Raw genomic sequence first — 12,570 nt, forward strand, 5'->3', positions numbered from 1 at the left:
GATATGGAAAGCCTGCAGCCTCACCCGTTCATAGAAAATGTGATTGTAATGGCAAAGGAAAAAAATGTCAAGTAGCAGGGATAAGGGAAGCCATTCAGTTACCTAGGCCAGCTTCACAGAATACAAATAGTGCAATAATGATGTCCAAAGGCAGGTGTTTAAGCTAATAGATACTAGTTAAAAAGTGGTTATTTTGAGGGGAGAGGAAGAAATCAAACTGTGACCCTACAGAGGAGTGTGTCTGAGCTCAGCAACAGATGTGTCACACCACTTATCCCAAAGATGAGGAGTTAATTGATTCTATAAATAGTATCATGTAGATAAAAACACAAAGCTACTTAATCTCAGATCCAAAGCACACAGTCTAGCTTTGTTTATCAGTAAAATTATTTGCATTCAAGGGAGGCAGAGTGGGTCAGGTGTTTTACATGTAGATAAACACGGACCTAATTTGATTTCAGGCTATTGAGATATTTGCTTTTTTTTATATATATATATTGTAGAAGTGCAGGGCTAAACGAGATCTGTAGATTACAGTGGAAGAAAGGCTAGTTCCAATAAAACTGTGTACATACATTGTTGACTAACAACAAATGTTTAGTTCTAGTGCTCTCTTCTCAGTGGATTTATGAGGGCAACTCCACTAATGCTTATGAGAATAAGGGAAATAAATGTATCAAAGCAGAAAATATTTTTTTACAAGTCTGAATCAAATAAATATCTGCCATGGTGTTTCTCCCTCATGAACCAATTTGTATTGCCAGAAAAATTGTTGTCCTGCAGAGTTCAGAACATGTTTTTCTAATGGCTCTTTTTGCACAGAGGAAAAAATATATCCCTTTTTCTGTTTCTCTGAACATGTATCTTGTTTTATAAATCTCTCCCCCACCTTCCTCTGGAATGTGTGGCTTCTTTGCCACCTCTTCAGGGGGTCTGAAAAAACAGGGACAAATAATAGCTCTGACAGATAAAAAGTCAATATTCAGGCTTAGAATTCCTGAAGCTACAAAATCAAACAGACTTTAACTGCTTGCCAACCACGCATGCAGCGTTACTCTCCCTTATGGCAGCTTCTCTCTCATTGAGAAATAGGAACAAATTGAGATCTCATGTTATTTTAAACCAGGCAAATGCCACTGAAATCAGTTACACCAGCGTAAAGTTAGGGTGAAAACAGAATGAGACCCAATTGCTCTAATTCTCTCCAGGAACTGTCTGTCCCATTCTAAGGATACATCTACACTGGAGTTGGAGGTGTAATTTCCAGCTTGGGTAAACACATACAGATCAGTGCTTTACTTGTCTTCTGTAATCTTATGGACCAAATTCAGAGCTGGGGAAAGCAGGAGGCAGCTCCCCTTCAGTCAATACAGATACATCTGTTTACAATCCAGTTCTCCCTGAATAACACTGCAACTTTTTCGTTTCACAAGGCAAATATATATTTAAGAAATAATGAATAATATGTGCAAGAAGCAAATGTACTCAGCTCACTAGACAACTCAAATAATCAGCCTGTTCATGCACAAGCATTCAAAAGCAGGAAAAACAGATACATTTTAATCACGGTCTCAAAGACCCATCATTTCATATGATGGATTCTGGCACATAAATGTCTTCTTAACACTGCCAACAGAGTAGTCTTTGTTACAGACAATGACAACATCCTGGTCCAGAGTCTAGCTGCCTGTTTGAGGAGCAGAAACAGTGTCTTGAACCCTGCCAATTAACTTCTCCACTCTGGGGATCAAGACATTGGTGGCTCCTGGAAGCAGAGACTTAGCACTTGATCTTCCAAGCACAGGGCCGTGGTCTGCTCTGCATACTGACGCACTGACATGAGTGTTGCACCAACAGCAGAATTTAGTCTTTGGAGAATAACGTTATGCCTTGTTCATACAATTTGGAAAGTCACTGCAGGAAGTGCACAGTGAGAACACGGGTGCTGAATGCTCTGAGGTCAGACCCAGGAAGGCCATAGCTGAAAAGGCTTCTTGCCCTGGCGACAACTATCTGGCTTCATACAGAGCAGTTCCAGAGCATCGGGCCTGTGACAACTTCAAATGGAGCAGTGTGTGCTCAGCAGCTCTGACAACCACGCCATAGGTATCTCAAGTACGACATTCAGCATCTGTGGTGTTCAAAATTAGAGAGCCCTCTGAAAATGTGGGTGTTATAAAATCATGGCTCTGTCTTATCAGTTGAATATGCAGGCTAGGCTCTGATGTGATACAGCAAAACCTGCAGCCAGTAACAATCAGATCCATTTTCATGCCGACTTTGGAAAAGCATGCAGAATGCAAAATGTGTCCCCAACTGTATGAGAAAGATGGCAGGGGTATAACTCGAAACTTCAGTGAACAATAATTACAGGTGAGATGTTTTCTTTCCTCCACTCAATCAGAATAATAAAGCCCCAGTTTTAAAATGCTTCAGGGATGTCTCTCTACAAACCAAATAGTAAATTGTTACAAACGTAAACAGCAATATGTGAGTTACAAAGTAGCCAAAAATAAGGCTAGTCCTAGTTTTGTGCCATGTATCTGACTGGACAGGGAATCTGGCATTTCAGGGGACCACAGGCTGCAGGACCATGGGTTTAAGGTTCACTTTAGCCAGCCATCCTGAAGACATGTACTTTTTCTGGGACTGCAATCCCTGGCAGCAGAAAGTTAAGGTTGGAGCTGGAAGCTTTGCCATTTGGCCAGTCTAGAAGACTGCTGACTCCTTGCAAGTGCAATGTTCAGACACATACTGGACCCCAACTATTTATACCTTTGATTTATAGATTGGTTACTAACATGTTTCAGTTACAAGAGCTTCCCCTCTCTCACTGAGTACAAAGTGCTGTCCTTGATGGATTCTTGGCTTCTATTGCAAAGGAGCAATCACCAACAGCCCTGCAAAAGCCAGAGTGCAGAAGTGATCTAGGGGCTGCCTGGTTTCCCTAGTAGGGGCAAGCAGAAGAGAGATTGAGCATAGAGAAGATTCCTTTTTTATCAAAGCTTCAGCTGAAAGCCAAGGAATCCAGTAGCTGTGTCCAGGAGCTCGACTAATATCTCTGGTGAAAAAAGAACTGATAGCAGTAGGGGGTTCAATACTCACCTCAGGTAGTTTAATGATTGTAAGTGCTATGTATATAGAAACTCTGAAACCTGCTATGTATATAGAAGCTCCTGCCACTAATACACTGGGAGCATAGACCAAAGAGGGGATCAATTATAATTAAACATTGCCCTGAGCCACAGAGTTCAGATTCCAGTCCAAACCACTCCAAATTTTCAGAGGCGAGCTGGATTAGAGCCTAGCTCCACTTAACCTTTTGGAAAGTCCAGTTACTTCCTTCCAGGCTAATGTAGTCATACAGTGCCCTCTTTCCTTCTATAGCTGCATTATTTGTTTCAGAGTAGCAGCCGTGTTAGTCTGTGTTTCTCAAAAAGAAAAGGAGGACTTGTGGCACCTTAGAGACTAACAAATGTATTTGAACATAAGCTTTTGTGAGCTTCAGCTCACTTCATCGGTAGCTCACGAAAGCTTATGCTCAAATAAATTTGTTAGTCTCTAAGGTGCCACAAGTACTCCTTTTCTTTTTGCATTATTTGTGTATCTTAATCTCGAGGTCCTTTGATCTCCCAATGCTTTTCACAACTGAAGCTCCCCGTCAGTGGGTTGTCTTCCTTCCAGCTGAATATTTCACTAGGGCCTAACTGCAGCTGTTTAGAAATAGAGATATTTAGCTTCAGGGTGACTACCTAAGATCTGCTTGAAGAAACTAGCTTTGGATTTAACCATCCCTTTTTAATAACTACTCTGTTGATGCTTATGCTGAGGAGTGGGAAAAGTTTTAAATTTTGCTTTTACTGTCTAGCCACTTCAAATGTTTAATAATAAATTCTCTCCACTACTACACCAAAAACCTGGGCTGTTTAAACAGGTTTTTAGCTATAATAAACATCTTTTAACTCATTTTTATTAAGTTTACATACGTAATAGAGATAAGTGGCAAAGAAAATCCAAGCACTAAGTACAAAATAAACTCTTCAGAATCCTTCCTACAAAGAATTTGAGAACTTTAATATGAATTACATACACCTCCAGCTTTTCACATAAACCAGAGACAATGTTTAACAAAAATAACAATCAAATGTGAGGGGGAAGAAGTAAAATCAGAAATGTGATATGAAACTTGGTAATTTAAAGAACTGGAGGAGCTATTTCAGAGTCAAGTTATTTTTAGAAGAATCCTTGGCTAAGGCTCTAATTCACCTAGACAGAGACAAGGAAAACAGTGCATAGAATGGAATAATATTTCAGGAAAACAAACAGAAACTACGGTACTTTAATATTTGATGCACTGTTGTTGCTGAATAATGGAATTTTTGAAGCACAAGCACCCAGATTAAAAAGATACAGGAAGCTGAAATCATAGTAGCTGAGAATGTTAGTGCTACTACTCCTATTAGTCTGTTGGACAAAGGATGTGGCTTTTGATTTCATTTCTACGTGTTTCAACTCTAATCAGAGTAGATTTCAAAACAATCATTTTGGGATTGACTCAGCAACAGTTTGGAGCTCTGTTACCCCAGTTTTAGGTGACTTCACCAGGGCCAGGTTTAGGCACAGGGTAGACATCTCTGTGAAGGGCACAAGAAAATATCATTTTGCCTAAGAGACGCTGTACTTCACCCCCTGGAAGCATGGCTGTAAGAGGAGGTCACCCAGGCAGAGGACATATTACCACCCTAGCAAGGGTGAATGGAAGATAAACGGGAGTTTCAGAGGAGAGAGAGTTAGGAAACTGGGAATGAGAAGAGATGGACACTTTAGGAAACCAGCTAGGGTGGAATCAAGGAAGAACAAGCTGGTAAGGAATGTTCTTACCTAGGGCTTGAATTTCATCATCACCCCTGGCTCAGTCACTATAGAGTTTCTGAACCAAAAATTGAAATGACAGTCTATTTTGTTTGTTTCACAGAACTTGGATTCTCACCTTGACTACAACCTCCCCTTCCTCCTCTCTCATCCACTTTTACAGGGCTGCCCTAGTAGCAGATTTAGGGTCTTTAGTAGAGTAAGAAGTAATGAATTTTAAAAAGGAACAAAAAGAGAATTAAAGTTAAAACTAAAAAAGGGCTTAATGAATTAAAACCCTTAAATGGTATCAAAGCAGAAAATTACAGAAGAGGAACAGACTGTAATCAAGTGTAGAAATATAATACCTTTTGTGTTGTCCCCTTCTTGTAGTTGCTTTAAAAGAAAAGTTCTCCCTTGGTATTAAGCCCAGGGAATATCTGATGATAATGTATCTGTCAGAGAAAAGAAAGATTTATTATTCTGTGCCAGGAGAGGTAACAACTATGTTTACATAATGAATGAAATTTATGTAGTAAAAACCTTTCAATTTTCAGCTTCCTTGATTCCACCCTGCTTTCATGCACAGATGTGAATCAGTGTTTCTGAATTACAGGGGAGGGCTGGAAGCACAGGGGAGGCACAGGAGTGAATGCAGCCTCAAAAGTCTGTTTCCCCCAACCCCAGACACCATGGAGTCTAAACTCTGTAGAAGGGATATATTTGGGGAAGTAGGTAGTCAAGCTCCCTTCAATTCTCTTACAACACAGGATACATAGAATAAGTCTGCTGTGACACAGGCTGTTGTCCCCTACCCTGGGGTGGAAACATTTGAAGATTTCTGGAGCACCTGGCACAATGATTCCTGAAGGAACCATACTGTCAAGGGCCTAATGGAGCCAGGTGGCAGGATATTGGCTAGGAGTCTCCATGAAGATAGATATCCCTTTCTTCTGGAGGATCCCTGAGATCCATTGGCTTGGGAACCTGAAAATGTGGGTTTCATCCACAATGGTGGGAAATAAACACCAACATCCCCAAAATGTGAAAGTTCTAACTCGGTTTTTCGACTCCGCTAGAGCAGTTGTTCCCACCTAGGAGAAAACAGCCCATTTAAAAACCATGTATCAATATCAGCAGCTTTGAAAATATCTTTTCTAGACAGTACAAGTCTAACAGCTTTTTTTCATGCTTGTGGTTAAACATTCCTGCTGTCTTGTAAAGGATGTGACTGACTCCATTGCACTGTAATAAAAGGTGCTTTTCTTCCTAACTGAACTGAAAATACCTTATTAATATCCGGCTAAATTGTTTGGAAATTCTAGTTTGTGCAAAACTCAGACATCTTCCACAGATCAAAAGGGCCACATATAATTTTAATTTGAGGAAAACATTTACCTTGGTTCAGTATCCCAATTCAGAGAAAGCTAATCGAGAATCAATATGGAGGCAAACAGCTACTCCAAGAGTGCATCAGTTCTTCAGCTACTCAACTGACACACGGGTAGAAGAAAGAACCCCAAAAAGGGAAGTGGGGGGGGGTCAGTGCTTTCCAATTAAACATTGTACAGTAATTATTTATTTGTAGGGCAGTAACACTACGTGGCCCCCAACAGAAAGAAGTTCATTCTCCTCAATGGGGAAAGGGCTGGGCTTTGAATGTTAATTTTACACAAGTTTTAAGTTCAAACAAAAGGAGAGAGGTTAAGTGGTATTTATTTTACAACTAGACAATGCCCAGGAATTTCAGATGTAAACCAATCCTCCTTGAGAGCTGGTGCCTCTCCAGCTCCATTCTCCTTCCCTGCTTCTTCGGCCAAGTGCACTCAGACCAGACAACTCCCCAGACCACCCTTCCTTGATTCCTCACATTCTACAGCCTATCCTCAATACCAGATACACACAGATGCTCCTTACAGTTCCACTCTATAGCCGCCTTCTTAGCTTTACACCCTGGCTGCAATCTGAAGGGAGGGAAGGTAAGTAAATTAAGGCCTGGTTTACACTACAGAGTTAGGTCAAGGCAAAGCAGCTACGCCAATTTAATAAAACCATCTCCGCACACAGCACAGAGTCAGAGTTAATGTAGTTTAGTCAACAGTGCGAGAGTTGACACTGGTTACTTACGTTGACCATTACTGGCCTCCAGCAGCTGACCCACAATGCCATACACTGCCTGCTCTGGTCACCATTGTGAACTCTGCTGCCCAGGGAACTCTGCTGCCCAGGCTACTTAAGGCCCTGTGAACTTTTGAAAATCCTTTTCCTGATTGCCCAGCTTAGCGAGCACACCTAGCAGCTCTCCATAGCCATCCAGCTGCTCTTTATAGCCACCCAGCTGACCATGCTGGCTACATGCTCCAGGTGTGCTCCTGCCTAGAGCAGGCAGGAGATATTGGATCTCCTGGGCCTGTGGAGAGAAAAGGCCGTGTAGGCACAGCTCTGAACCAGCCGCAGAAATGTGGACATCTATGAGCAGATTGCTTGGGTTGGGCAGGGGGGGGAGGGAAGAGGGAGAAAGATGAGGGAGAAGCAGCGGAGCTGTGTGAAAGCAAAGGAGCTGCAGCAGATAGACCAGCAGGCCAAGGAAGCCAACAACTGATCCGGTGCTGAGCCACAGACCTGCTGCTTTTACAAAGAACTGCATACCACCCTCAGCGGAGACCACAGTACCACCCCCAACAGCACCCTGGATACTTTCAAGGAGCCCAAGTCACAGGCCCTACTGTGAACAGCAAGGAGGAGGAGGTGGACAAAGAAGAGGAGGAGGAGCATGGGGGACGACAGGTGAACATGAAATCCAGCTGTGCAGCAAGCTAGGACCTGTTTTTGACTCCACCATAGTCCAGCTAGTCCTACCTGTCTAGCACTGGTGAGCCAGATGCAGGGGAAGGAACCTCTGGTAAGTATGCAGTTTACTTGGAAATTACAGGGATGGCACCCACAAAGCAGCAGGACACATCTTTTGATTTACTCATTTTTACTTGTGGTAGAAGAGGTAGTGGAACAACCAAGAGAGGTAGAGTTGCTATCTGCTTTTCATTCCCCTCTGCAGTTAGGCAGTGGGGGCCATACAGAGCAGTTTGTTTCTGTGCACCAGGAGGTCCCAAGAATCCTCCGTAGAGATCTCAGTGAAACATTCATGGAGATACTCTGCAATCCTCTGCCAAAGGTTTCCAGGGAGGGCTGCCTTCTTCCTTCTGCCGCAGTAGGATGCTTTTCCAAGCTACTCAGCGATTATGTCAGCCGGCACCACTGCACTATACAGGCTAGCAGCATACGGTTCCGGGTGGCATTGGGACGCCAGCAGCAGCTGTGCCCTGCCTCTTACCCTCAGGATTGAGGTATCAGCTAAAATCATCACCATCTGGGGAGAACAGTGCCAGTATTCAGTTCCATTGCCCTATACAACTAGAATCATGCAACTGAACTATTCTCTCCTGATTTCCCCAACCCCCGGAGGGCCACACTCACCATGGCTGGTGACATGACTGGCGCCATGCTCAATCAATCCCAAGAAGAAGTGAGCATGTAATGTTACAACTTTTGGGGAGCCGGAGGAGTGAGTTCGGCATCTTAAGTTTTTATTTCTGTCATCAATACACTGACAATGGTACCTCTGTGTGTTGTGTCTGCAGCTGCAGACATTACAGCCTTCACGGTCCCCTCCACACACAACCGGAATGCCTGAGCTAGATGGGGGGGGGGGACGGGAAAGAGGACTCGGGCTGGCATATTTCAGGAGATCCTGCAAGCCAGTGCTGCATCAGAGAACGAGCATAGGGCCTGGAGGATCACCCATGCAGACAGCCTGGAGAAGGATAGAGTAGAGAGGAGAAAGAGGCAGGAAAAGAGGAGGGGCATGCAGCAGGACAGAGAGCAGAGATGCTGCAGACTCTGGTAGACTTGCAGGTTGAACAATCCCATGCTCGTCTCCATCTGCAGCCCATAGAGGACTCAATATTGGGACCTTCCTATACCCCCCTCAACATTCCACGTGACATTAGGGGTCGGTGCACTACCCCTACCACTGCACCTGGGGGGACATTAAAGACAATTACAACTTCACATTCACTGAACTGTGAAAGCCATGGTTGGTGTGGGTGTACGTGAAATCAATGTTCTCTCCCCTTCATAAGTTCTGTTCCCTTAATCTATACATTTTAAATTATTATTTTTATTGCCTGGTTCATGTTACAGAATAAAATTCTTTTTTTGGTAACAAAATTAATCTTTATTAGTTCACAGCATATGCTTGCTGGTGCTGAGCAGGTCTGACAGCACCTGATTATCTGTTACTGCATTGTGTCACACAACTCATATCATCATTCACAAACAATATTTATAGGTACATTGACAATATTATATTCCTATGTACACAGCAATCAGAAGATGATTCATACCAGGTCACAAAAGAGCAAGGCCAGGTACAGCACACTACTGCAACACACACTACCCTGGCTCACTATTAAAATGGTGTTTCAAAGCCTCGCTGAACTGCATAGCTCCTCATTGAGCTCTTCTAATAGCCCTTATATCTTGCTGTTCAAATTCATCAGACAGCTACTTCATCTCTGCAGAAACTTTTCCCCCTTTGCTTCACAGATATTATGCATGACACAGCACACAGCTATAACCATTGGATATTCTTCTCACTGAGGTCCAACCCTATAAGTAAACAATGCCAGTGACCCTTCAAACAATCAAAGGCATATTCAATTGTCATTCTGCACCTGCTGAGCCTGGAGTTGAAGTGCTCCTTGGTGCTGTCAAGGGTGGCTGGTGTATGGCTTCCTAAGCCATGGGAGCAAGGGGGTAGACTGGGTTGCCCAGGATTATGATTGGCATTTCAGCATTCCCAGTGATAATCCACTGGTCGGAAAAGAAAGTCCTTACTTGCAGCTTTCTGAATAAGCCTGAGTTCTTACCGATGCATGCATCATGCACGTCTCTGACCAGCCCACAGTGATGTCGGTAAAGCATCTCTGGTGTTCCACCAGCGCTTGCATTATCATAGACAAGTAACCCTTTCTGTTGACGTACTTGTGGCAAGGTGATCTGGTGCCAAAATAGGGCTATGTGTGCCATCTATGACCCAACTGCAGTTTGGGAACCTCATTGCTGCAAAATCATCCAGTATCTCCTGCACATGACTGAGAATCACAGTCCTGCATAGCAGGAGGTGACTAATGGCCCTGCCGACTTAAATGGTAACAGCCTCTGTAGTGGATTTTCCAACTTCAAATTGATTCCCGACTAACCGGCAGCAATCTGGAGTTGCAAGTTTCCACAGTGCAATTGCCACTCGCTTTCAACTGTCAGTGCAGCTCTCATTTTGGTGGCCCTGCGCTGGAGTGAGTTCAGCACACACATTCAGGAATGTGATCTTGTGCATCCAAAAAGTTCTGCAGCTCCTGCTCATCATCCCAAACCTGCATTACGATGTGATCCCACCAGTCAATGTTTTCTTAGGTCCAGACCCGGCACGCCACCACCTCCAGCTGCTCTGTGAATGTCACCAACAACCTTGAATTGTTTCCCACGGCAATCTAGCCTCCAAGGTATTGTCATGTTGCCTGTGGCGCCTCTTGTGGCTCTGCAAATCCTGCAGGATCACGTGCCCCCCCTGTGCTTGCAATGCTCATGCCAATCGCGCTCTGTACAGCTCTATGCTTCTGTTAGAGATGGCGGATACTGAGGAGGACACACAGGTTTCTGGGATTTTGAAAAAAAGGTGCAAAAATTATGAGATGCAGATGAAATTATGGGATAGAGAACACTGCATTATGGGAAATTTCCCCCATGCTCCCAGTCACTCCTGCATGACTTGTTTTGCTCCCATCAGGCATTGCTAAAACTTTCCAAAGACCCTATGCTGGATGGTGGAGAGTTGCCCAGTGGAATACCTACCCTCAGTGCACTGCACTCTGCATCGATACAAGTGCTCCTGGTGACTACATACACCGCCAACACAAGCAGCCAAGCATGTGGCTATTGTATGCTAAAGTAACTTAGGTAGACATGATTTTGTAGTGTAGACATGGCCTAAGTTATCTTCATCTGAAAAATCCTGAATCCTATAAGGCTGGCTGTAACCAAGTAAAGATTAAAGAGAACTACTTTTATGTTTGAATTTTTTTAAATGTTCCTGTTGATTTTAATGAAAAATGAGTTTGTATCCTAATTTCTCTTACTTCCTGCTTGTTAGCAATAAAATGATGCCCTCCACTGAATTAGCTGGTTTATTATTGTCTACTGTTAATTTTTTAAATAAGAAGCCAAGTCATGATTTGTCTTCAGTGTAACCTATAGCAGCAAAAATAACTGAGTTAACAGATCGGTTATTTCTCTTCCCTCAACTTTTTCCTTTTTTTTTTTTTTTGGTTGCTAGATGAGTCAACAGGAAGAATGGTACGGTGGTTAGGGCACAAGCCTAGGTCTTGGGCGACCAGGATTCACATCCTTGCTCCACTACAGATTTCCTGTGAGGCCTTGGGCCACTTAGGGAATTGAGGCACAGAGAGGCTATGTCTACACTGCAATAAGACACCCAGAATTGGCTCATGTCAGCTGACTCGGGCTCAAGAGCCTGAGCCCAACTGCCTACACTGCAATTTTGTAGCCCTATGAGCCTGAGTCAGCTGACACAGGCCAACCACAGGTGTTTTATTGTGGTGTAAACAGACGCAGAGATAATAGCACTTCCCTATTTCGTAGGTGTGTTCAGTCACTACATACATTAAAGATTGTGAGGTATTCAGATACTATGGCAAGGGGGGAGCATATCAGTATCTAAGGGTATGTCTATACTACCCGCCGGATCAGCGGGCAGCGATCAATCCAGCGGGGGTCGATTTATCGCGTCTAGTCTAGACGTGATAAATCAACCCCTGAGTGCTCTCCCATTGATTCCTGTACTCCACCACCACAAGAGGCGTAGGCAGAGTTGACAGGGGAGCGGCAGCAGTCGATTCACCACAGTGAAGACACCGTGGTGAGTAGGTCTAAGTACATCGACTTCAGCTATGTTATTCACTTAGCTGAAGTTGCATAACTTAGATAGATCACACACACACACCCCAACGGAGTGTAGACCAGGCCTAAAAGAGAAAAACTTCTAGTGATCATCAAATTTACACAATCTGCAATGTTTTGCATTTTTAAAAAGACGACAATTTCTGTTGTTTTAAATACAAGTCTAGCTAATTGTTGAGGTTTCTTTAAGCATAAATATAGGCCTATAAATCTGATATTTAGGTATGGTAAAGACAGGTTTTACAGGGAGAGCAAGTATCCAAATGTCCTTTATTGCTGAACTACTTACACATTACATCTCCTAATAGTGTTAGATCCAGAGTAACAATCATTATTTTATTAGTGCAGTAAAAACTAATGTGTGTAGAACAACAGTAATGATATCCAAAGTAGATATTGCTGTGCTGCTGGCTGGCTCCCTGCTTCCCATCCCATCTTTGGGAGATTTACCAGGCATAAGTAGAAAAGAGGCGGTTTCTGAGAATTGAAAGGTAAAATCTAACAACATATACTGGCAACTAAATAAATAATCTCAGTTTCCTGGCTGTGTAAGATGTCCAGCAATCCAATTGTCTCCTTTGCAAGAATCCTCTTTCAAAAGTCCCTGTGTTATTTCCACTTCCAGAGAGATTGAGCTCTCTGATGCTTGAATCAGTTTTGAGAGAAGTCTGATTGGCTTTCAAT

The 12,570-nt window shown here is 43.2% G+C and overlaps 1 protein-coding gene across 2 annotated transcripts in view; it reads right to left on the minus strand.

Moving 5' to 3' along the window:
- ARVCF (ARVCF delta catenin family member) overlaps nucleotides 1–12,570 on the minus strand; it is a 449,123-nt gene that overhangs the window by 257,522 nt on the left and 179,031 nt on the right. The window contains exon 4 of one of the 2 annotated variants that reach the window (XM_084649104.1): nucleotides 5,220–5,306. The exons of the other annotated variant lie outside the window; for it this stretch is intronic. The gene's annotated coding sequence lies outside the window, so the exon portion shown is untranslated. The remainder of the gene's footprint in view (nucleotides 1–5,219; nucleotides 5,307–12,570) is intronic. 2 annotated transcript variants of the gene reach the window in all.

Source organism: Lepidochelys olivacea (genome assembly GCF_965140295.1).
Source record: "Lepidochelys olivacea isolate rLepOli2 genome assembly, chromosome: 15".
Taxonomy (NCBI): Eukaryota; Metazoa; Chordata; order Testudines; family Cheloniidae; genus Lepidochelys; species Lepidochelys olivacea.